The sequence below is a fragment of the Ischnura elegans genome, chromosome 12 (assembly GCF_921293095.1).
Source record: "Ischnura elegans chromosome 12, ioIscEleg1.1, whole genome shotgun sequence".
NCBI classification, from domain to species: domain Eukaryota; kingdom Metazoa; phylum Arthropoda; class Insecta; order Odonata; family Coenagrionidae; genus Ischnura; species Ischnura elegans.
The window spans coordinates 5,819,459-5,847,179 of NC_060257.1; the positions used below are offsets into that span (position 1 = coordinate 5,819,459).

Genomic DNA, 27,721 nt, shown 5'->3' on the forward strand with positions numbered 1-27,721 from the left:
AAATTTCGGTTTATAGTCTTAATATGTAGTAGTATATTTTTGTGTGCCATTCGGATCGCTCTTTCTGCCAGCGATATGAGTGGCGACATTTGTAAACGCAATTCAATGCGGGATGGGTGGCAGCACATGTACTAGTGGCATGCTGGTGGACCCTCCATCGTGATATTCGTGGGCGTAATGATGGCTTGATCCATGGAAACGTCGTGAATTGGCTAAAATTGAAGGAATGAATGCTGGCCGAATTTCGAATTTTCACTCTATAGTTCGGAATACGTAGCATATTAATGTTTCGTAGGCCAACTTAGTAGAATAATCAATGGACAAAATCACGTGATGAAGCCAGTGGTCCCCATTGGCTTTCTGCGACAATGGCGTTTGTTTTCATGTTATTTATTTATATTTAAAACTTTATTTCCAGTATATTTTATGTCTTGTTATTATTGACCCTTTTTTAATGTTTCGGAAAGATTATGGAATTTTGGTCGTAGGTACTGTTAAATAAACAGAACATTCAATTTTCCGTTACCGTTTACTTCTTTGATGCGAACATCATCAGGGCTTCAGTTTCCGAAACTGGATACAACTTTTTGAAACTTAAACCCTGGTGGTGTTCGATTAAAGAACGAAAAGTTTGCAATACGTTGAATGTTTTTTTATGATACCCACGACCTTAACTCCATAGCCATTCTGAAACAGAAAGTTTAATGCAGTTGTGAAAATATAATCATCAAGATTTAAATGAAATCTTTTTATGAGTGTTTTTGTTTTCAGTCTCCATGGCCATTGACAGATATTCTCATTGTTGGTGTCGTCTTTTGATTTCTGCGCACCCGTTTCGTTCTTGCATTCCCTCTGAAATCGCCATCCAACGAGCTGTTGACAAAATCTTGGACTTGATGGTTGTTGTCAAGCGGTTCAATGAACACACCAAGAAAGCATTCCTCTCTTTTTTCTCATGAATTTTACCGAACTTTAGAAAATTTAATTCTGACGAAATATCCAGTTGTGGTGATGAATTGATGATTTCGAAAGAATTTCCGAACGCTTGACGTTCCTCATTTGGAAAACAGAGCGAAAACCACTGACAGAGAGGTTCGACTATCCTATTTATCATTTTTATAAAATCTTAAAGTTTAGGGCATTTTAAATGAAAACACATGTGTGCCTTTGCTCTGAAAACTTATTTTCCACTTTCAGCGCTTATTATATGAAAAGATGAGATGCTTGATCAATACAAAAGCTGGTCAATCATAAAAAATTAACTGCACAGTGGAAAATATTCAATATAACATTTAAATAATTGATTTAAGATATAAAAACATTAAAAAATTAAATATATTAGTTATTTTTTAAATTTTAAATCTGTAAATATTTTAAAAATGCTGGTCGATGCAGAAAATTTCGACTTTTTCGCTCTTAATTTCTAAATGTGGAGCGTATTCGTATTCCGTAAGTAAATCGCATACTTAATAGAATGAGCAGTAGGCAAAAAGAATGTATTAGTTAAAATGTTTGTTAGATATTTTTGCACTGTACAGTTAATTTTTAATGCTTGAACAGCTTTTTTATTTTTTATTGTACCTTTCATCTTTTCGAGTAATAAGCCTTGAAATGGAAAATAAATTTCCGAGACGCCGGGAAAAATGTTTTTCTGATTTAAAAGGGCCTAAACCTCAAGTTTCCATGCTTATGAAATATAAACAAGAGAGCAAAAGCAAAAGATATATTTTAAACATTTCAAAAAAATAGCAGCAAAGTTGAAGAACAAGAAGTGAAGTGTAACGGTATTAGCGAAATGTCAAGGACTAACATAAGTAAGAAGGAAAGTGAAAATGGATGGATGAGTGCTGGAGCTCAACGGTGCTTACTTTCCCAGTGCGTATCGCATTAAGTTGGCGATGCCAAGTGAGAGCAAAGAGTGACAAATGCATCGGGGCTTAGGATGTAAGGTTTCTTTATCCCGTGTGGATTAGTGCGATTCGGTGGTGCGAGTGCGACAGGATCGATGAAAATATCACAAAAATAATATAAATGGCGATCGGTGAGGAACCTTTTAATTTTTCATGTTGAATAATTGCTTTATCCCTCCACTAAATATTTTGTATTGCTATCAGGACACTTAGTAACGTTTTAGTAGTATTTTAAGCGACGGTAAAAACGTGTCGTGATTGTAATAAAAATTTTAATACCAAATTAATCCTTTAATCAAAAGGGGATATGATAAACTTCCAGGAATGGGAGTATGAAATTGTTTATAGAACTATTTAATATTTGAAACAATAAGCGGCGCACTTTGAAAACTTGATATTTGTCCCTCGGCATGCTGCTTCGCGTCTGTCCGTATCCAAGCACACCTGTTTTGCCAACCATGTCACAGCCACGTGGTTGGCGCGCACCAATCAAATCAGGTGGCAAGTGGCCATTTCGTAAATGATTCCCCGTAGCGTAAATGGAATCTTCGTATTCGTAACATCTCGTAATCTGGCCTTACGTAACACCTAATTTCGTAAGCCTACGATTTGGCAAATGACCATCTCGTGCTCCTAAGTAATGACGAAAGTTATCAGCGGATCTCAGAGGTGTGTGATATTTTATTAAAGTTGAAATTAACGATGATTTTTTTAAGAAAGCCACTAACGACATCTGTGAAAATTTGTAAGAGTTTTGCGTCATTTTAACTACGTCACTAACCCAGTGTTCAGATAAACGTTTTTCAATTGAGCTGGGTGACAGTGACATGAAAAGACAGATAGTAAGAGAGGAAATGTAAAAACAGCCTCTCACACACTATTTAACTTCTTTCAAATGATGTATGTAATGAGGTCATTTAATCCCTGACCCAAAGTCGCAAGTGAAATCACACGATTCGGTCTTTCGTTTAACGGATTTTTGGCCTATTTTAAGATTTTACTCGATCGACGACTCAGCCTTCTACTCATTGTCAGTCAAAAGAGCACTTCAGATATGCCTCGAATACACAGCGAGTATTTGAAAATTTTCACCTACATCTTTTTTTTCGCTTGTCAAATTGTTTAACGAGGTTAGATGTAGAATTGAAATGCATTCGATACCATCAATTCCCGTGGAAATCGAGCTATTAAACTCCTCAATCCACGGCCTAGGATAATTTTAATATTATCAACGCAATAGCTGATTAGATATACGATTAAGGGAATATTATCAATAAAATGCATGGCCTCTTTTGGGCATAGGTCGTCCGTGCCAGGGGCGCAGCTAGGAATTTAGGCTGAGGGGGGGGGGGGGGTTTATGTGAAACTAATACCAGGGTGTGTGTGGGTATGATATACCCATCAGGATAAGCGGTAGGTGCGAGATTAATAAATTGCGGAATTTTAAGCTAAATGGTTGAAAATGGTGAGTTTTACGGCTTTCTGAGGGATATTTTATTTATCCTTACACTATTCTATTGATGATATCAATCCAATTAAGAAAAATGGATTAAACTTAAACATTTCTCTGAGCTCTGGGGAGGGGGGGGGTTATCCCCAAACCCCCCCCCCCTCCCTGCGCCTCTGGTCCGTGCAATAATTGTGCAAAAATAATTGCAACAATTGTCCCAGGCATTTTATGAGCGATCAAAGCTGAGGAGAATCGAGGTATAGCTCGGCATCAAAGCATCTGGGGAGTCGGATTTTGGGACAAATTCAAGTCTTCGCGCTAATAAGCGGAATGATGCCGCTCATTTGCTTCGATCAAGTAAACTCGCCCAGAATGCGAGCATGTAAACTCCCCAATCCTCTGCCTCGGGTATCGCGAATCGAATCTTTGAAAAGGTCTTCACTCTCTCCGTGCGTGAGGTCTCAACTTGGGCGATGGTGAGGTGGAACACGTGGTCGGAATCGGAGCTTCCTTTCCTGCGGGCGCCAGACAGCCTCCCCGACCCCACCTCTCTCTCTATTTGTCACTCCCTCCGCAAATACACTCCTCCAAGCATCCCCCCCCCCCCCCCGATGCTTCACTCAAGAGATACGCCTCATCCCTTAGCCATTCCATCCCTTCCTCCTCCTTCCGGCCGAGCTATCTTCGGCCTTCCGCCATGTGCTCTTCGTCCGCCCGCGCATGCGCCGTGGCGAGCTTTCATCAACCCGCGGAATTCCGTTTGTGCGTCAGTTCTCCTCTAGATCTTGCAGTCCGAAAACCGCGATTGTTACAATATGGAAGAAGATGACTTATTGTCGCTCGCCGCGAATTTATGTGGGCTTACAAAAGTCGCCACTGGCGGCGCTGAGTGATCTGAAATGCGCGGGAAAAGTGCAGTAGTTGGGGCTGCTTACCGAAATTTATAATCAAGATCATGACATTAAGTGTAGAATTCATTTGGGGATAAAAGCTAGTTTTCTCTGGTTAAATGATTGCGGAACGACCGTGTATAATAATTTCCTTACTTATCCATTTATTTTTTATCAATAAACTAAATCATGCTAATTTAGGCGTTTAACCTAAATTTATGTTCCAAACGGTACCTATATGAAATTCGTGACGCACGAAGGTAATTCCTCGTTAGTACAATACTCAATTTAAAAAATTGGGACTAAATTAGAAGAACTGTTCAATGCAATTGTACTCTGATGCATACACTCGATGGCAAGCATTTCGAATGAATCGCAATAGAAATGTATCGCATGCGTAGCATTGGAGTATTTAAAAGATATCCGGAGGCGATTCTCGTCAAAGTAGAAATTTCCGCCATGTTGACTTTACTACAATGTAAGTTGATGGAAGCATCCGGAACAGTTTTGGAAATCCGTTGCGCCCCGTTCTTCCCAGGAGATGCGCGATTCTATTCCCGCATGGCCAGGCTATCTTGGGCCTCCCGCCTCTTTACTCCACTTCACGCATGCGCTCTAGCGCGTATTCATAAACGCACGCAATCGCCTCCTCCATGCGTCATTTCTACGCTAGATTTCAGTCTACAGGTGGGCACAGGGGCGCAGCTAAGAATTAAAGCCCGTATGACACTTCCCAATTTATTGGCCAATTCATTGGATATCGGATTGTGGTCCAACTGACACGCACCAATTTCTAGCCCAATATTCTTTTCACAATATAGGACACAATTCATTGCCCAATTTGTAATTTAGAACAGTTTCTATTTTCGCGCGGCCAATCTCCAATCAAAAGTCAGTTATGTTGAATCCTAGTGGCGAAAACAAGAAGCTCTTCGCAAAACGCATCAGGTTTGGCTGTAAAACATTGATTTTGTTCCGAAAATTCGCTTCAAATTTCTAAAGTGTGGACGAAAAAAGTTGTTTCACTATTGAATGAAGCGCACAAATCACACGAATGCTTATGCAACGTAAAATCATCGAAATACAATGGCGTTCTCTGGCGGGACATTAGAGCACTACTTCGGCCAATATTGGTGTAAATATTGATACGTGTCATACTGTACGTAACGCCCAATATTTTAAACAATATTGCGCGCTTATTTATTGGCCAATAAATTGGAAAGTGCCATACGGGCATACGACTAAGGGAGGGTTTTAAGCGCAATTAATACTTAGGGGTGTGGGGATATTGCATACCCACCAGGGTAAGCAGGAGTTGCGGGGGCCCTCCTCCAGAAAACTTTAAGATTAATGGTTCAAAATGACGAGTTTTACCGCTTTATTAGAGATATTTGATTAATCCTATCACTGTTATATAAGTAAAACTAATATATTAAGTAAAATGGATTAAACTTAATAAAATTTCTCAGAGCTCTGGGGGGGTTTATCCCCCAAAACCCCCCTCCCTCGCTGAGCCAATGGGCGGGCGTAACTATTTATTTCCAGTATCGATTACAAATAATACCGGTATGTTTCAGTATCGGCTACGGATTAGCGATGGGACTTCGTGCTCTCGATTATTATAAGTATGTATCCTATTGTCGTAATCTGGAGTCATTAGTATTCGATACTTTGGTTTTTAAGTATTTAAGCAGATCTGAAAAGGTGAGTATGCGAAGCCTTCGTAGTGATTACAGACATATTTACATACTGCCCTCCGAGCCGTACCGATAGGTGTGTGGCAGGGGGTGTTAGGACATTAGCCGTCAAAATTAAGAAAAAAAAATGTTCTAACGAAGTTCCGCCTAGAAAGTATTAAAGACCTTCATTGTTCGGGTGAAAGCGAATTCCTATATTTAGCCGTTTGGCAAAATATCTCTCTTGATTTATCGTTTATGTCGGACCTGGAAATATAATGGGGTTCTGATATGATGTTCTCCGTGTCGCTCTGGAAAATATGCTCCCGATTGCTGAAGCAATCTAAAATCCTAACGCAAAAAATAGTTGGACCTACCTCTCTTTCGGTCCAAAAACTACGATTATTACAATTGAGGCCTCCCCTGTCGATCGTTGAATTCGTTGTCGCCCCTCTCCCATCGAAATGCGTCGCCTCGCTGACATTGGAGCGATCTGAATATGGATTATGGCAAATTGGCTATTAATGGGGCAATCGACCGAAATTTATAATATTTGGGATGATATATGAGATGGCGAGAAGCCTAGTGGTACTAGTGATTCTTTTTTATAGTTAGCTACTGAAATTATTGAAAAAATATACAAAAACTTGGTGGCCAAGGGATACGAGTGAGTCTCTGTTTTGTGCTGAAATCCAGTTGAGAAATAAATATCTACTTGATCTCGTTCGTTTTCTTTACCTAATATCTGTACTTACCTAACCAGTAACGGATACAGAAAAAACTCAAGGGGGGCGCAAAAGATATTTTGAGCTACCTGTACTTATGAAATAATAATGAAAAATAATCAAGTTACATGCAAAATTTAAGATGGTTTCATTTGAACTGATATACGCATATACAAGACAATGTAATGTTTTGATATAAAAAGTTACAATTGTGGTTCTGCAATGTTCGGCAATCCAGGCAGCCCGGCAAGGGGGGCGCGCGCCCCCTGTCCCCCCATAATATGTATCCGCCACTGTACCTAACTATGATCGGAAAAGAAATCGCTTGTACTCCTTGGCTTCTCACCGCCTTTTTTGATATCGAATTCACAACTTTTGTGTTCGCCTCTCTATTTTCCGCATCTGCCCTCTTTTTCTCGTTCGTTTGCGTGGCTGGTGTACGACGGACATTGTGTCGTGGGATGCTCTCCTGGTACTCTGGGACTCGTGTCAACTGTCTGCTACTGTGCGCGGAAAGATGCATCCACCCCCTGTCCTCCACCCCCGTCCTCCCCGCGTGGTTTCCGCTTTGGAGAAAGTTGGATGGAGTGGGGGGGAATAAAAACGCGAAAACGTCGAGACGTTTTTTTGCTTCTGTGAGCGGACCTCGAGTGGCATCGCGAGAGGAGGCGATAGGGACAAAGAAAATAAAAGCGATGGATGGAGTAAATGAAAGAAAAACTGCCGTCTCAGCTGCGCAGTATCCAGGCGATTCGTCCGATATTGGAACCATATGACGTTGGCGTGACACCGATTAAGTGGACTGCATAGAGGAGGCCCAATCCCATTCAAATTGAAGGCTAGTTTCTGTTGTCTCTTGTGCGTAAATTCGTTTAATATCCCTAATAGGGTAGTTTCCTTCATCAAAGAAAACGAAAGAAATCATTAATTGCGATTCGTTACCCACCATAATTTCTAAAACCAAAAAATATACAAATTATTTGGTTTTAGAAATCCCAGTTTAGACGAATGGCAATGGTCAATTTCAACCTCGTTTGAAAATGGCCAGATTGGCGCCCATGCGATGCCACTCCAAGTGACGTCACAGGGACTTAGATTTTATACGATTAGATAGGAGTTTTACATTGTCTGAGATTACCAATGCATGCATGAGGCACAGAGCTCAGGGAAACATATCTTAATAATCACCGTTTAGAACTGGCTATGGTAGTTAAGTTTCCTTCGTTTAATAAGGTATTAATAATCATTATTTAAGCCAAGCGCTACCAGCTAGCAGGGTACTCTGCTACCTGCTAGCAGCCTGTATCGCAGCGGAGCACACATCCTCGCCCCAAGGTCACAAGGTCAAGGCGACAGCGGGAACCAGAATGACGTCACACGGGCTTTTCCCAGCATTCATTCTTAGCCGTCGCGTTTTCGCGCGCCTGAAAATTTTCACTTTTCATTTAATCGCGAAAAATAGATATCGTCGTTTAGAAATATAAAACCACGAAATGCGTACTCCAGGAGTATTAATCTTTCGATTTAGGCAGTAAAAAAATAATAGGAAACCACCCTATTATACCTTATCTCCCCGTGTAACTCGAGTCAATTTGTCCGTCAGCGACGCGAGAGGCGACTTCTGTAAACCCATTTAAAGGCGCGGTGGGTGGCAGCACATTTAGAGGCCAACATGAGGATCCTCTTTTTTAATATTCGTGACACGGATGTTTGGTTTGAAAAATTGGAGAAAATTGACAAGCTAGCAATGAAATATTCACGTACATTCTTATCTCTTATCTCTTCCAATTATTTTGACCGATTTTTAGCTCCACTTCTCTGGCATCAACTGGATAAAAAACTATCATCGTCTTATAGCAGAAAATTAACTGAAAAATATATCATCTTTATCGTCATAAGTCAGCAATTCTGATATTGGTTCGACGTAGCTCTTTATCCCACTGTTCTCTCCGCTGTTCTGTTCTTTATTTTCAATAAACTACGGTACAACCAAACTTAACATTGAATATTTGGATTGAATATCGGAATAGTGTCAAATTTACACGACACTAGTAAAATAAACATTTGTTTTAAGGTACCAATTCCATTTTTTTTACAATTTGCCTGATTTCACATGTATTACACAAACTGACGTCATACATAATATATATTAAAAATTTATTTCATAAAAAAATAATTTGAGAGAACATAGTTCTAGGTAGCTATCTCATAAAATACTAGTAACATTAATCGCAACGTCGCAATAACTTTCTTGACATTGATCAGAATATCACGCAACCCACATGCACCCCACAGCTTCATTCACATTCACAGCGACTAGCGTTTTCATAGCGACATATTTTTTCTTTCTTAAATATTTTATTATCTGCCCTTCATAAATAATTCGTAATTAATAACAACTTAAGTGATTATCTTCATCAGGCCATTATACCTCATAATGTGGCGAACTATATTGTCCTTACGGTTTTTAGAACCTCTTTCTTTTATCCTATTCTCCCACTCTTTTTAGCATTTCCTCATTACTTATTCGGTCGATCCATTTTTTCTTCGTTGTTCTTCGGGAGCACCACATTTCAAATGCTTCACCCTGAACTCCTCTGCTGCTGTCAACGTCCAGACCTATTTCCGCTACAATTGGCGCGATGAGAGCATTTTTAATTCAGTCGATTCCAGAGAATCGGAGCTAAAAATGCGGCCAAAATAATTGAAAGATGTAGGAGATAAGAATTTACGTGAATATTTCATTGCTAGCTTGTCAATTTTCTCCAATTTTCAAGTATTTTTTTTAAGGTTTCAGGGCTAACCGTGGCTGTAAGAGACTCCCGTTTTATTTCGCTTCCATAAGACCCGCTGATCTTGTGTCTGACTCATGAAGTTCCGCTGCATGCCGGGAAACCACGGAACGAGGAGGCCCCCTGCGATAGTGAATTATCTGCATGTGGGGATGTGGTGGATATGACTAATCTCATTATCATTAGCGTACCATGAAGGAATTTGAAGTTCAGGATTGCCTTAAATTTTATCGGGTGGCTGTAGTGGCTTGAATTGGCTTACCACTCTGTGGGTCCGGGTTCAATTCGCAGCGGTATCTGAGATTTTCACCGAAATCCCTACACCTGCTTGAGTGTTTTGTGGAGCGCAATTTAAATATAGCAGCACGTCCGGCTGACGCAAAGCCGTGGTCCCCTTGCGCCATTCGCTGAAGGTTGTCTAATGCCTGCGCCGGGTTTCTCTCCACCCATCCTTCCATACCCTTCCCTCGAATGACCTCAGCTGTCGGTTTCCTCCTCACAATGCCAGACCAGATCGCTTGGATGCCACACCACAATATGCTTCTCGTTACAGATAAGTTGCTGACATTTTTTTACTCCTTAGAATTTCCCTCGTAGGATTTTGTATAACATTGAATGAGATGTTCTTTCAGGACGAAATGAGAACGCCTTTTCGAAGAATTTAATGAGGCTGATTAATATGATAGTCGCATCTTGCGTGGTTAATAGTAATTTTTTTGATTACCCTCCAATATAAGTTTTCATAACTCGTGGAATACTCTGAGAATCTATTTAGGAATATGTGTCACCAGACTCGATAAGCAAACTCTTATTTAAGGTGCAGATCCCGCCGTCTCCGATTGAAGCTTTCCACATTCTAAACCTCATTTATCCTCGTGAGATTTCGTATTTAATATACATGCTTGCAACACACGCCACTGCTGACGAGCTTTCGCTTATATCGCGTGTAATTAATCAATTGATCGAAATTGACCGATTTCGTGCCTTCAGTCAAATGCTGCTGGCCGACATAGTTACATTTCACTTGTTCAAGGACCTCTTAATGAGGCCATCGATAAATTTTAATAAAAAAAACACAGGTCGTTAACACGTAATGCATGTGGCTGTTCGCTCCAATCACATCTCCGCACAAGCTTGAAGCTTGATTCTTATTGTCATTTTGGGCGCGTTATAATGGGTTTTCAAAAATGTCATCGCTTATAATGTTCTCTTTCATTTAAAATACTTACGCACTGAGGAAAGCATTGGTGTCATTTAAAACGAAATTTTACCAATTATTACTAGAATAGAATATTAACAAAGTATTCTTATGGCCGAGTACGAGAAACACAAAGAATCATTATTAATAATATTCGACCGGCTTATATTACGGTTCAATTTTCTATCAATTAAAATATCAAATCATTATTGTATCATAGGGAAAAAATAAAAATCGTACATTTAAAAAATTCCGGTCGACGTTTTTCTTTCAACGACATGGTAATGTATTGGATAAAACGTCTCTTGTGCCATCAGTAGCGATTACTTAATAACTATGTTAATAAATTGACTTTTTTTCTTTCTCTTGGACTCAATTTTTTTTAGCGTTGATCAGTATCTTGGAGTTTAGGTCTTTAGGAATTAAATGAAAAATTTTTGGCCAATGTTTCAGTACATTTTTATACCTTCATCGGGGCTTTTTGCGATTAATCAACAAATCATATTCATTGCAAAAAAAAGTCCAATGTAGGTATAAAAATAAGCCGAAACGTAGGCTAAAAATGTTGATTTTTATTCTTAAATACCTAAACTCCAAAACACTAATCAGCTTTAAGTATGCTAAATACTGTATAGAAATATAGAGTAGGTACTACAAAGTATTAGGTGCCATCATTGTATCACAATAAGTACGCACACAAAAAATGCGTACTAATCTTAGACCATTTAAGTAAGTAGACCTGCCGTTCGGGCGGAACGCTGTGGCCAACATCGCACGGCGGGGAAGTGAGTGGGATGAGGGATCGTGACGTCACGGTTGGGACTGCAGACGATATTCCGTATGCGCGCTTGAGATATTTTAACGCTCATACGCTGAAAAGTGACGATATTGGGCACGCAAAATGATTATACACTTAATAAACATATTTTTACGATGAACTAAGGCATTTTATAGCCTTGAATCTGCGCAGAAAGCTAAATAAATCAAGATGAAGCGAGAAGCGATCGTATTAAATACATTTATTAAGAATGTAATTTTAGTAACTTTGCATGGAGCAATATTCATGAAAATTGGCACACATATGGGTAAAGGTCCTAAGTTTTTTTTGAGTGTAAGCAATATTTTACAATTTTGACCTTTTGACCTCACAATGTGGGTCCAAACAATATTTTTGAATTTTCCTTATGGGGTTTAAATGTTTAAAAAGTCGAGATAGAAAAAGTCTGAATTTCATTGACCAAGATGTCAATTCTTAGGTTTTTGGACCAGAGAAACCCGGAAATTACACTTTTATTTATGAAAATTCAACCGTTGACCCAGTAAGGTCACCGTCTAGGTCATAAGGGTGGCAAAAAGAATAGCATACCAACAAAGGTGTCGATCCATGGATTTTATAGGGCACCCAAGTCATTGGTATTGTCCAAATACCCGTATTATTCACTAATCGACCTCCAAGGTTAATACGGAGGTCAAATACCATAGAGGTAAACGTCCGGCCATCGTGACACCCAGGTTTCGAACCATATGTTTTGAAGGGTGCCAAAGTCGATTTTTCAGTTAATAGATCCGTATTGTTGATTTTTTTGACCACCGAGGTCTAAAAGGTCATAGAGTTAAATGTCTGGCCATCATGACAACCAACGTGTCAAACCATAGGTTTTGAAGGGTGCCAAAGTCGGTTACGCAGTTCATTCATCCATACAGCAACTTATTTTGACCTCCGAAAGTCGTAATGGGGGTCAAAGGTCATAGAGATTTTAGTCGACCGCTTTGACTTCCTGACAGCTTTTGATTCAGATATTTTAAACTTCATTCGCTACTTCGATTACCAAAATTTTATCACCCTCAATAACTTCAATAGCATTTTAAAAAAAGGTGATTGATTGTTTTTAAACTCTAGCTAAATTTGAGGATTCTTTTTCAAAACCCTCTTCTACAACTCTAGGACATTAAGCCTGATATAGAAAGTAGGAATTCATGGTGTGGTATAATTTAAAAATTCTGTCTACAGCTGACGAAAGAGGTAACTAGCGCGTTTTACAGTAACCAAGTATTTTCTTATACATGCGACTTCCGCAGTTTCACAAAATTCTTTCAGCATTTAAAGACGCACAGTGTAATGTAGAAATAGAAATATATTTTAATGACAATATTTTTCACATCTGAGGGCAAAAAAAACAGCATATGTTTTAACGGCGCGGCGTTATGTATCATGTGCGCTGCAAAACCAATTTGATAACTTGTGATGTACATGCCTTAGATCTGAAGGAATGACTATGAAAAATAGCATTGAAAGACATCCTTCTGCTAATGCTAGTTTCTTTTTTTCGTCTCCATAAATTGTTTTTACTAAAAATTTCTGTATTTTGGAGGAAGATGCAGCAGTATTTATATATCTTTTATGCTCTTGCGTCTCCAAGTGCTTCGAAATATTATACTGCCGTGAAAAATAGAAAATTATCCGTTACATTTCACACATTTGAGAGAGTATATAATCGCTTCTGGATTTTTTAACAAAATGAGATTCATTTCTTAGATGATCGTTGAATCCGCATCCTCTTTTCTTACTTATTGTGACAAGAATATAAAAAATTAAATTATGTCGTACATTGTTTAAAAAAATTAAATTGAAAACTCTGTAAGTACATACGTACAACATTACATGAATATATTTAATAAGTTATTCAATATATTAAATATAATTGATTGTTAGAAAGCAAATTTATTTTTAAAATTATTTTAATCCAATCCTCTCTTTCTTTATAATTATAAATATGTTAATAGGTATTATTTATTCCCAGAATTTCCCGTAGCGTACGTAAATCTTAGGTGTCACTTGCAAAGCCGGCGCTAGACCTTTTTCCACCATCGCAAAATATAAATAACACGTGAGCTTTCTGCTAAGTAAAAAATTATGCATTTAGGAAATAACTAAATTACTTACCTAAATAATATGAATGCTGATTTGTTGACATCCCTTTTTAGTAGCGCTAGCGCGCAGTTCAATTTGCATCGCATAATTGACCGTTTAAAAATTACTATATGCGAAGGCGTTGCCGCGTTACTTCGTGGATGACCGGCAAATTCTTTACACCATGACCCTTTTCCTCTCTAAAATTCCCCCCGTTTACAGCTTTTGTGCAAGATTTCATTTTTTTATAACGATGTTCCGAATGATGCTAGATCGCTAACGAGATAAGAAAAAAATCTGCGGAAGTTTACAAAGGGCTTTGTCTTCATTTTACTGCCATAATATTTTTTCGTCGCTGCCAATGCCGAAAAAGGCCACTGTTCATTAATTGTAAGTTCACCAATCCAACCATGGCTGAGAGAATACTTCTCGTACATAACGCAATAAATATTAGTACTTTTAATTGAAAAATCACGAAGAAAATGGTCAAAATACCGCAGTGATACAGTGAATCCCCATTCGTAGCCATGCGCTACGACGATGAGCGTCCCAACCGTGACGTCACGCCCCTTTAAAAGTGGGTGGGGAAGGAAGGGAGCGGAGGGGAGATGTTGGCCACACGGCGAGACATGGGTAGGGGTGGGGAATGGCGGGTCTAGTTCTTATATGGTCTAAGGTACTAATTTCAAACAGATGAAAATCGAAATACATCTCGGAGCCAAAGTTCCATCTCCTTCGTTTCCCGCCTTAATTTTAGTACCGGTGGCGCCACATCCCAATGGGGAGGAATCCAGGAGAAGTTGATCCCAAGGTCGCGCGGTATTTCAATCGAGTCCGAAAATTCCTCCCAGGATCCACGCATTTCATTATTCCCCCTCCCACCTCATTTCGTATTCGCCACGCGTCGCCAAGGAAATCGCCTCTCAGTTTATCCCATCTTATATCTTTAAATAGACCCCTCGTGTTGGGAGAAGTAAACAGACAGGTATTTTTCCAGTTAGTCGAATAATTTCCGAGTTATCGGGAGCTCTTGGAAATTGTAGGTTCGCCGTGACGGTTCCTGGCCAAATAAGTATGCTGGGGACTATTTCCCTTTGATTCTTATTTTTAAGCAATCATTCAGTCTCTTTTTTAAGTAAAACATTATGTGTAATTATTATTATTATTAACCGAAAAGTTCATTAGTAGGAAGTTGCCACGTATTAACATTGAAGAAAAGGTATTCAGCCAATCATGACAAGAAAACATTCTAACCGAAATAAGGATAATAAATCCATTTTATCAATGAATCGTCTGTCCGAAAAAATGTGCACATTTTCTAATATGCATATAAATATTGATTTATAAGAGCGCGAACTGTTCGACGGGACCACTAATTGATAACTGTGCTGATAATATCTTTCTTCTTCCATCGCTAGTTGTTCTGTCTCCCAAACATAGTAATTCTACAATTATTATTCTAGGGAATCTGCGTATTTTTTTGCTGTGTTTTCAGCTCACTAGGTATTTTATAAATTTCTATCAAAAAGTTCTCACTAAAGTCATAGATATTAATTGCTACGACGGAAGGAATGGAAAAAATGTGACGAAAAGAAAATTACTCTAAAACATGTACATGAATTTGAAGAGAAGCTCAAATAGGTAAAGATCCATAAATATAGATCCCATTAATCAATTTCTTTTTCATCATCTCAATTTATATAGTAATTAATATAGTCGGGGAGTGTAGGGCAGGGAAATGAAATTCGAAAATGTTTGCCGAATTTTCCGATACTTTCTTATGTATTCATCAGGGCTAGGAGTAATGGCTACAATAGATTAATACAAGAAGGCATGAACGATTTTTACAATATTAAAATAAAAAATGTATAAAGAATTCTTTTGTACGCAAATGAAATATTAAAAGTAAAATTTCCAGAGTGGCACATTAGAGTGATTCCCGTTTTACAATGCCTTGTCAGTTCCGTTGGGAAGCATTCTGTTGTAGTGGGTTGATTTTTTTCAGGCAGGATGGAAATTAATTTGTTACTTCAGTCTTAGAAGAACATGTATTCTCCGTTGTAAAGATTCACCTACACTGAAATTTATATTTTTTTTAAATCAACAAAACAACAATGCACATGGTAACACAGAGAATTTAATTTTTCCTGGTGAATACTTCTGACACTGAAATTGGACTTCCGTAAATTAACACAGCCTTGAGGATGGGAGACAAGTCGTCTCCCGAAACGTCGGCTTGTATAAAAGCATTAACCTGGCTGCAAACCCGAGAAATATTCGTCAGAGAAATTAACTTTGAAATTGCCAATTGAAATTGCCATATATGTGTACCAACACATTCTACAAGGTTCTGATTGATTTTAAATACTGGTTGGTGCAACTGGATCAAAAAAATAATATTACCGATGTATATATATATCGTCCTTCCCTCTGCGATGTGGTCAAGTGGGGAAATCGCGAGGGAGTGCTGCTTTTGGGGGTGGTGTCGGCGGCGGTGGTGTTGAGGAATGCGGACAGACCCGCGGCCGGGAACACGTTCTGATATTCGACGCCTATCGCTGTGGTGCAAGACATGCCATTCCGGAATGTCCGGTGTCCGACACTACTCACTTATGGGTGTTCCTCGGATATTGTGAAATCAAAATCACAATCTATAAGGACTATGATACATGCCCCAACCCGCGTAATAATTCACGAAAAAAATGTTAAGAGCGCTTTCCAGAAAATTGGCAACACGGAAGAAAAAGACCGTTTTCCAATTTTCCAGAAATCAAGTTTTACTTGATTTTTAGTGTTTATTTGATATGATGTAGGATTCGTTACGAACTTCATTCGGGTTCATTCGTTCAGTATCTCCGTCCTTCGTCATCAAGTGGACGCATTAGCAATTTCACTAGAATACTGGTTCTTTTGGAAATGCCCTAAGTATGGGATGATCGATATTTTTGCATCACAGAACCTGAGGTCAAAGACGCGCGCCTCCGATCCACGATAAGAAGTACGATTAGTCTCTTTATATATAATTAATATGTGTAGGAATTACTAAGTAGAATGAGTTTAGTTATTGACCACAATGATCGTATCTCACAATTATGTAGGGTTTATTAATAACTAAATATAAAGCTATGTAGTTGTAAATTAACAAGAAATAACTTGGAATCTTGGCACCTACCATTCATGCGATGATATGTTTGTCGTTACTAAGCAGTTGCTAACAACGTCGCTAAGCTTTCAAGATTAAGGTTGCTAAGGCTATGTATCAGTTTTCATTAGTTTAATTATAAAAAATAATAATGAGTTTTAAATCATTTTACTATATTCTACTCTAAATTACAATTTACAGTATAGTATGAAAACTTAATGAAATCGCTTGAGATAGAAAAGAGAAATCCCGACGAATACTTCAATGGCGGTAGCTTAGTAACCAAGAACGTCTCATTATGTGAAAGGTTTGTGTCGAAATTCTGGCAGTTTACCGGTGCAATATATTTTTATTTAATTATGTATACTATATATTATTTTCTTGGCCTCTTATTTATATTTTAATAAAATTTTGCTGTTTAGGTCGTTTTTATTAATAAAAAAAGTATTTGTCGACGTTTCGAAAATTGCTATTCCATTGCCAAGGCTAATTGTATGAAAAATGAGAGGTACGATTAATAAAATGGTGGTCAAGCATACAGCATTTATTTTAAAGTGGAAAAATATCTAATAAAATATTTTAAAAAATGAATGTGAAATTTTAAAAACTATTAAAGAAACTTGATGCACCTACTATGTAGTTGTTTTCATGGTTTGTTAGCTGTAATGCTACAATATTTATATTTTATTACATTTGCATCACTTTTGATTAATTAGGTTACAATATATTTTACTTAAACCAGCTGTATACTACTCTCATCTTTTATCGCATGGCTCGATCATTGCCTACCGCAATGGCATTTATAACCAGACTTGCATTCTCTCCGTCGCTTTAATCCCAAGCTGTGATTTACAAGTTGGTTCCTCAGATATCTCGCGGATCGTGCATAATCTTTAGCAGCTGCAAGCGTGGCGTGCCATCTTATCTCAACCGCAAGTGCAGCGAGAAAATGTGTTCGCCCCTCCTAAGTGCAGTTGCTCGTTTACTTCGTGAGACTATCGTAAATCAGTCCAGAGATGTAGTTCTCAACAGTTGAGCTTATTTATGGCAGGGGCAACGTAGAATCTGGTGATTCCTGGTTTGGGAAGGAAATTTCTTGATTAGACAGCCATTTCGTTCGCAGTCTAAACCTCTGGAATGGCAACCGAGGGCTCCGGCTCCAAGCTGCGGATGAAATTGAAGGAATCTCCACCCGAGAAACGGAGCTAATTTCATTTTCATGAAAAATTCAAAGTATGCTCCTCAGACTGTGGATGGGAAAAAAGTGGGATACATATATTCTGGAAATCGCATTTGAAAGTCGAGAGCTTTTGCATCGAATATTATGACGATGTTGGGGAGCGCTGTAGCTCAGTGGCTAGAGCGCGTGGCTGCTGATCCTGGGTTCAAATCCCGGTTGAGCCTCCAGACACCCCCAAACGAAAATCTTCGAAGTACGGGGAGGCTCTGGGAAAGGCCCCTCAAACCTTAATAAGTGAACCAAACGCGTATGGCTTAGTTCGGGGTGATCTCTTACCTTACCTATCCAAACCAACCTTCAGGATGAATCGCTGAGTGAGGTCTAAGAGTGTAGAATATTTTGACTTCTTTTAAAATATTGATTTTGTCGTAAGAGAAAAGTGATTACGAAATATTAATATCATTGTGATATTGGGTCACCATATTCTTGGCTTGAGTTATTCGTTGGTATCTGCTGGCCATGTGCTCACAGCCAACTCTAAAGGCCGTTTTACACGGGGCACTGAATTGCGCAGGTTAGAGCTGCATTTATTTCTAAAATGGCGTGGAATTGCGCTAATGCATGAACAAAATTAGAACAGGGGCTATTTTGTGGTCTCGCATCCACGCATTCTCGCATGTGTTCTAGCAATTCACCGCTTCACTCGACGCAATTTTGATAGTGCCTTCGCACTTACGTCAGATTGCGCAAATCCGTGTACCGTGTAATACGGCCTTAAAACAATGGAATTGTGGTCGCTACAAAGCGCGCACGGGAGCAGTTGAAGCCCGTCCGGGCCTGCCGAACATGATCGACTCACATGTACAGATTTTAAATGGGAGAATTCCCGAAGTTGAGGTGCGAAAGACCCTAGTAATCTATCCTCCAATTTGTTAACTCTTTAGAATTATATAAGCTGAGAAAAATATTCAAAGTTGCACGATTTCCCAATGAATTTAAATGGAGCGGAATAGGGTGTTTTCCTATTATTTTTTTATTGCCTAAATCGAAAGAGTATTACTCCTGGAGTACGTATTTCACGCTTTTAGATTTTTAAATGATACCTATTTTTCGCGATTAAATGAAAAGTGAAAATTTTCAACGCGACGGCTAAGTATGAATGCTAGGAAAAGCCCGTGTGACGTCATTCTGGTTCCCGCTTCCGCAAGTGAGGTGTCTTTAGGGCGAGGCTTTGAGCGCTGATACGACGCAGGTAGCGCTTGGCTTAAAAAAGGTTTATTAATACCTTATCAAACGGAGAAAACTTTCCGACCTTAGCCAGTTTTAATAGGTGATTATTAAGACATGTTTCCCTGAGCTCTGTGTCTCATGCATGCATTGGTAATCTCAGACGATATAAAACTCCTATCTACTCGTATAGAAACTAGGTCCCTGTGACGTCACGTGGAGAGGAATCGCATTGGTGCCAATCTGGCCTTTTTCAAATGAGGTTAAAATTGGCCGTTGCCATTCGTCTAAACCGGTATTTCTAAAACCAAATAATTTGTATAATATGAATACACTAATGGTGGGTAACGAATCGCAATCAATGCGTTTCGTTTTCTTTGGTGAAGGAAACTACCCTATTCTGGAGGACCTCGTCAGCATGGTGATATGCGCAATATTTTGGCTCAATTCGGGGATATTAGCATCCCATTCAGTAGTGTAGCCAGGTTTGGACCTACTGAAGGATACATTGGGAGCTTCAGCCACGTCCCAAAATATTCCCTGGTGGCGACGACCCGCAATACATGTGCTCGCTAAGGGGATTGACAGCCTAGGGGCCCCTATCCTCCGACACTCCAGTTTTCGATGTACAAGTTTTATTTCATAATTTCGACCAATATCGAAAGGTGAATTTAACTATTGGCGCAGCGAGAGGGGGGTTTCGGGGGATAAAACTCCCCCCAGAGAAGTTTTTAAGTTAAATCCATTTTTTATTTTATTTTATTCACAAACCACCGAACACAGCTCATATCGGCCATTTTACATCGTGGTATTCAACAAATTTAACAATTGCACGTACACAAACAACCATGCCCTGTGTTGGGGAAATCCACCCCGGCGGGACTCGAACCCGCGACCTCTTGTTTGGCAGGCGAGGACACTACCCCGCCGCCACCGAGGCCGGAAATTTAATTAATTGCATTAATATTACTTATAGAATAGTGTTAGGGTTCATAAAATATCCCTCAGAAGGCCGTAAAACTCACTGTTTATCCTAAAATGTTCCTGGGGAGCGGCTCCCCGTATCTCCCGCTTATCCTGGCGGGTATCCTTCCACACCCCTCGGCACCACAGTATTAGTTGCGCCTAAAACCCCTCCCAGCCTTAATTCCTAGCTGCGCCCCTGAATTTAACTATCAGCATTATATAGTAAATAGATATTTTACTGGAATATTGAAATGTAGTGTTTTCCAATGCGTGCGAATTGACTACAAAATGTTTCAATAAAATATATTATATCTTTTATATAATAATACTGAACATGACTTTATTTCATTGATTTATATTATTCATACAATAGTCATCAGCTGTAATGGAATGTAATTAGGCACCACCTCATGGCGGGGTTGCCATTCGATGCACGTGGCAGCACACACAAACAAAAATATCTAAGCAACGAGGCAAGTTAATGCACATAAATATGCAACCCGCAAACCTCACGAGCAATTTTCTGGCACACGTGCCAGATTCAATTGCTTAGATTTCGGTGTTGAGTTAGTTCCCATCCCCCCAACCCCTCCTTCCTTCCCACTCTTTCCCGCCCCCCTATTCTGCGCACTCAAGGGACAAACTTTCGCCAGAAGTGTTTTCGCGTGTGTTTCGCGGAAGAATCGACCCGTGGTCGATTCCCAAGGGAGGCAAGGTCGACAAGGGGTCTGGACACAACGGCGTCATTCCCACCGCAGCTTTGTTTGTGCCCGAGACACTCTTCAGAATGTCCTCCTCGAGCGAAGCCAAGGACAGCGGGAAGAGCTATATAGCTGCTTCTTCTGGCGGGATACATGTCGCCACCGCAGCGCCCACGTAAAACCAGCAGGTGGCAGCAGCAGCGGCAGCAGAGAGAGACATTTCCAACGCAACAATAGACATGTATTGTATGATGTTGGACACGATATTGTGGAAGTTCTTAATATTATTTAAATAAGACATTGCAATATTTCCACTGATAATATCAGATAATGTTGTTTGTAAATACGGAACGCGTTGTGTAAGCATAAAACTCAGTGAAAATATTGCAATGTCTTATTTTAATAATAGCAACAGTAGACGATTGTTATTTCCAAAAACCTCTTTGTTTTCTTCAAATTACAGTTTTATTTTATATATCTCACTCCTTCGAGCAACTTCCCCTTTTCTCCTCAACAATCCCCCTCCCCTTCCATTAACAACTCCCTCACAACATTAAAATAAAACAGTATTCAAGCAACAAAATTTACAGGGGGAATACCACGAATGTCCAACCTAGCCCTTAGGTAGGCTAAGTAGGTATTCATTTTGTCAGATCAGCAAGGCGTGGCGGTCAACATGTTAATTTTCAGCTTTGTAATACTAAAGTCGCGGGATTCAGTTTTGGCATCAACAATGCTGGTAACGGCGCAGTCGTCTTGTCCGCTGTAGTTCGTTCTTGCTTTGAGGCTACAACTTTGCGTAAATTGAAAGTGAAATCTGCGCATCGTCAACGAGGTGACGTCGGAGGTCCAGCTTCTTTACTCATGAGTGCGTTGGAAAGGCTTTTTTGAGCTGAGTTGGTAGCCAAGGACGCTTTCCTAGCCTCGGATTTAGCTGTGAGATTTATAAATCGATAAAATCTAGGACCCAAGGATAGGCGGCTGGATGAAGACCTCCCTCGAGGACGTTTTAACTTCGACCGCACCTTTGCAGAGTGATGATTCCATCGTAGGGATGAAATTGTCAAATGATGAGGAAACAGCCTTGAGTTAAGCTCCTCGAAAAATCGTGATTTATGTGTTGGCGTAGGTTGTAAGTAAGACGAAGGCGTTTAGGCTCCAAAATATAGTATAATAAAAAAGAGTAGCCTATATTGACACTAAAAATTTCAAAATAGGCCCTTAAAATAATGGCTGAATGCCTTTTTAGGCCGTTAATTAGACAATATCAGCAGAACAAGGCATTAGCAGGTTCAATAAACATTTGTAGGTAATAAAAATTGCCTTAATTTCGTCTTTAATGACCCTTGGTGTACTTAATTATTTTTTATTGGTTTTATAGTTTTATATAGAAAACTCAATTCATACAAAGTATATAAGTATACGCGTGGATATATAGTCCCATTCATTATAATGTATCAATATAATCCAACAATAACATCTGAGCTTTCAAAATTTGTTTCTTTCTTGAAACAAATCAAGTTCGGCGCAATATTTATTATATTTCTCACATATTTATTTATTTATATATAATGGCGCATGTTTGCCATAATCATGTTTAATATAGTTTAAATAAAACATAGACTTGGGCATCAAATGAACATTTGAAGCGTAAAAATGTAAACTCTCCAAACAAAACCGGCACCATACTGGCGCCAATATTTGTAATGTCAAATGAGAATACGAAATCTTTAACATGTCTTACCTTTTCTACACTTTGACAATCAAACATTTTCAATTAATTTTTACTTATGGCGTCTTCAAATTGCTAACCCGATTAAAAGGACTATCCCGGTCAAAGCGAATGATTTTTTTTTCTGTGGATTTTTCGCACAATTTGTGTATAGCGGGTGACTGCGTGAAGTTATCACCTAGTCCCGGTATACATAAATTACCCGATGAAAAGGATAAATAGGCATTTTAGATGACGTACTCGTCTTAGTAATGAGTAAACATGGGATGGAGCGGGATTTTTGGGGTTTTCCCATGCATACACGACTGGGCTCGTTTTTACAACTAAAGTGAATTACGCTATGCGCGCGTCTATATCCGAAGGAACCATGGCGAAGTCTGCAGCGAGAGGTGTTGTTAGAATACGAGTAAATAACCGTTCAGTCGCGAAATTTCCGCCCCATTCTACCGAGTGACTTCAACGACCGAATTCTCCCACTCGCAGATGAAGGGGTGGTCTAGGGTGGTTGGGGGGGGAGGGGTGCTCGACAGTGGGGCTCCTTACCGAGGGGGATGCGGAAAATTCTGGGAAATTCCGTGCTAGGAAATGGATTTTGACGCTATCCTGGCTCTTAAAAAAGATAAAATTTAATAAATAAAATAGCAATTTTATGAGAAAAATTCTGTAATAAATGAGAAATTCTCAGTTTATAAAAATTACTGGTGTATAATGGTTCTATTATCTATTTAGTGAATATTTTCTTTGAAACTGCGCCGAAAGCAAAGAAACGTCTAAAATAACCTTTTCTAATAACGCTTTCAAATAAATCAGGTTCTCATTCAACTTTCTAACATCTTTATTTTAATTATTTCTTTATATGGTCCCTTTACAATGAGTATGTTGTAAATAAAGCAGCTGATGAAAACGTATAATTCTATAATTGCAAAAAATTCTTGGTGAGATAGTTCAAGTAATCTGAGTCTTCTTTATTACGCCTTTCATATATGTGTTTCAAAATCGACGCGATTGTTGTAGGGGCCCCCCTAAGCTGGTGGGCATTCGGCTATCGCCGACCTGCCAGCAGATCGCCCCTGCTTCGATGTTACGAAAAGATCCGTCTGCCACAAAGTATGCGATGGACTTTTTGCTAACTCGGCCGTTTGTGTGTTTCCATTCAGCATCCCGCTGGTCCGCCATCCGTAGCCTCGGTTCCACCCTAATTTCTCTCAAAAGGGCGGTGCGTGGGCAAAGCGTGAACCCCCCCGTCTGGGGATGACGTCGGTGTATCTTCCCACCCTCCCGTCACAGTCTGCGAGTGCAGCGAAGTATTGTTTCCGCGGTTCACTCCGAGACGGGGTTAAATACTCGCATTGTTCACTCGTCCCTAACGTGGCGCCCACTGCGTTGCTTTTCTCGAATTAAATGTGTAGAATAAAATATTAGGGATGTAAAAGAGAAAATAGGGATCAAAATTAAAAGATAATTATCAGTGCATGTCAAACGAAATATCGTGTGCAAAATAATAAAAAAAAATGCTCGTGCTGAAATCCATATATACAAACTACTTACGCTATGGGAATCAGAACTATCATTTCATTGCGGTTTCCATTTTTAAGTCGTTTCTATTCATTAAGTGGTAGATAGGTATAGTAACGCAATGCAGCACTAACTTGTGTCTTTCATTTATTTCCTTTCAATTCTGTGTCACCATTCTGTCAAAAAGCGATCAAACTGCGAAACTCCCGTTACCATGGTAGCGAAAACATCCGGTGTTGCTGTGGAGCTAGCTTTGGGAGCGTTCATTGGAGCCTCTGCGTCTCGTGCCGTGACAGTTGACGGTATAATCCACGAAATGAAACAGAATATCCGCATAATCTCAGGCGCCAGCTCTACGAAAATGCGATTGCGAGAATATTAATGAGAGTAGTTATTTGCTCTGGTTAAAATACCCTCTAGAGCACCAATGGTACAAATGCGGTGAGTTCATGAAAAAAAACTTAAAAAAAACTACAAGTTGAGTATTTGTGTATCCCATGAGCAAAAAAGACCTGCGAAACATCTATAGGTCATTAATATGCATGAGCAAAGTTATGTGTATTTATAATATGCCTACACTCATTAGACATTCGGACATAGTAGCCTCTACGTCAAGTAAACATAATGTGTGCCTCCATATTTTTAGGCGAATTGCCGCTTATCACATAAAATTATTTCAATACCGTATACATTGTGATTTCTGTGGTGAGCTTAAGGAAAAACCGGGAAAATATCGGGGGAATTGTCGTGGAATTTTAAAATTATGGAAAACTCGAGGGAAAAGTCGAGGAATTTATGGATATGATAACGTTAGTCAGGGCGTTATAGTAGTACGTATTTCTTAGAGGAAGAACTCTAGTGGGAAGGGGAGGAGTATGCTCCTACGGAAAATCAATCTCTTTTCTTGTAATATAATAGCAGCTGTTGAAGAATGGAGAGGGTGTAATGGACGGAGAGGAAAAGGAACGACGAAGTGCTGGATGTGGTTGTCGAGGAGAGGCTGCTTTTAGATGAGATTTGGAGGAGACAGAAGGTATGGATGGAGCGAATACTTGGCGGGGAGGGGATGTTGAAAATGGTGTTGGAGGGTAGAATGTTAGGGAAACGAGGGAGGGGAAGGAAAAGAATAGGCATTTTAGATATAGATGGAAAGAGAGTAGGCCTTACAGTGAATTAAAGAAGGCAGTGCTGGAAGGAAAGGGAGGCTCCCAGATCACTTCTTTATTACTCCATGTAAACCTACCTTAATCGGCAGAATACTACCGAATAGCATTGTAATAATTCGACACCTCCACTGCATAAACGCTCAACAATCGGCCACCGAATCAAATTCGCTCACCTTGTACCCCTAGTGGTACTAGATGAGCGGATTTGATTCATTGGGCGATTGTTGAGCGTTTACGCAGTGGAGGTATCGAAGTTCTCCCCACAAATTAATCCGCAATCCAACTTCAACTGAGCAAGGACGGCATGTAAAAGTTTACGCGTATATAATTGATTCTTATTTTTTTTAAATTGTTAAATAATATAGGGTCGCATATACAATGGAAATGTGCAGATTCCACCTTTTCAATTTTGAGAATCTAGGTACATATACTAATGAATGCCATTGGTGAAAAGCCTACTAAAGTGTATTAGAAGAGCTGCAATTCAATCGTAAATATTTTCAAGTTAATTTAAGGCCATTCACGACGCATTCTGCGTCTCTTAAGATTTTTTTTGCCGTGGATGCCTGGGTCTGAAATGAAAGGCGACGCGGAAGTCAAAGGAAATGAATGGATTTTCATCTCCGTAAATTTTGGTTACGTAATGAAACCGTGTCACTGAGTGTGTGGATGGAATGTTTATTGGCACCATTTCCAGAGATATCTACACGGGAAGAGCCCCATCCATTGCTGCGATTCTAAATAAAATGGAAACCTTCACATTCTCCAGTAGGATGGTCTCCTATTTTTTTTATTTCCCAAATCGAAAGATTATTGCTCCTGGAGTACGCATTTCACGCTTTTAGATTTTTAAACGACGAGATCTATTTTTCGCGATTAAATGAAAAGTGAAAAATTTCAAGCGCGCGAAAACGCGACGGCTAAGTATGAATGCTGGGAAGAGCCCGTGTGACGTCATTCTTGTTCCCGCTGCCGCCATGTGAGGTGACCTTGGGGCGAGGCAATGAGCGCCGCTACGACGCAGGATGCTAGCAGGTAGCAGAGTACCCTGCTAGCTGGTAGCGCTTGGCTTAAATAAGGATTATTAATACCTTATCAAACGAAGGAAACTTTCCGACCGTATGCAGTTTTAATGGGTGATTATTAAGAGATGTTTCTCTGTGCCTCATGCATGCATTGGTAATATCAGACGATGTAAAACTCCTATCTACTCGTATAGAAACTAGGTCCCTGTGACGTCACGTGGAGTGGCATCGCATGGGCCCCAATCTGGCCTTTTTCAAATGAGGTTAAAATTGACCATTACCATTCGTCTAAACTGGGATTTCTAAATCCAAATAATTTGTATATTATGAACACACTAATAGTGGGTAACGAATCGCAATCAATGCCGTTCGTTTTCTTTGATGAAGGATTTCTTTGAGGAAGGAATGAAACTACCCTATTGAGGAGAGATTGAGGGAGTTCATCCTCTCCGAACTCCCCATCAATATCAACTGGCGCTTCTGAAATTTTCAATCAAATAAGCATCAATTAAAGGAAGAAATTCGTCGTATGAATTGGGCCTCCTGCGTGTAGTTCCCTTGGCGGCAAATACAGAGCAGTCGATTGCCATATCTGCAATGCGGGTCGCAACGTTTCAGGATGCCACTTGGCGATTCCATTTTCTCGAAAACTCCTTGTGGGAAAAATTTTACTGTGAAAATTTTTAGCTTTTCTCATCTCTCCTGAAAAAATACGCTATTTTTCTGCGATTATTTGTATTTGAGCAGTGCCCCGTGGTTGAAATTGGGTTGTCTTGATGGCTTACCTTGCTTCTGTCATATCTTTAAGCTCCTAAAAATTCTGCCATCCATGTGAATTTGATGCTGAAATGTTGGTACTGGCCTGCAGTGCAAGATCTACTATCTGTGCTTTAGGTTTAAGAGTCCCTTTTCAGCGATAGCTCCAGCGATTTCTCCAATGATAGCGGAAAAAAGACCGTTCCATGCAATCATCTTCCTTGATGTCTCCAGGGATGGAATCCCATCCCATTCTCCATCTCTCGGCACGTCCCCAATTTTGTCGCTGAAACCATCGCCAGTACTGTCCTTTAGCCAATCACCACGCATGGGCGCTAACAGTGATTGTGACGCCTCGATTGGCTTATATTTGAACGAATTTTGTAAATATTGAAAGTGAGAGAATAAGCGTTGGAAAAAGGGAAGGTGGGAATAAGCGTGTGATTCACAAAATGATGGGTCAACAAGCGATCACTATTTTGGTCCCTGAAAACCTATTGCTGGAGCTATTTCTCGGTGGCAGTGGCGGATCCAGAGAGGGGCTGATCATACCTACCCCTATAATAAGGTAATTTTTTTCAGTTGTTGAATATATACAGGAGAGGAGACTCCCCCTTGTTCCCTACCCCCTTGCTCCCTACCCCCTTGTCCCTATGCTGGATCTGCTGCTGCTCCGTGAGGTAGAAAAAATGATCGTGTGATACAGGATTAGTGGTTGAAGTGTGGGAAAGATGCAGGAATTCGAGTGTGATCATCAGT

General features: G+C 39.7%; 1 protein-coding gene across 4 annotated transcripts in view; it reads left to right on the forward strand.

Annotated features, from left to right (window-relative positions):
- Positions 1–27,721, forward strand: part of LOC124169746 (monocarboxylate transporter 10) — a 103,811-nt gene that overhangs the window by 63,589 nt on the left and 12,501 nt on the right. The gene's annotated exons all lie outside the window — the stretch shown is intronic.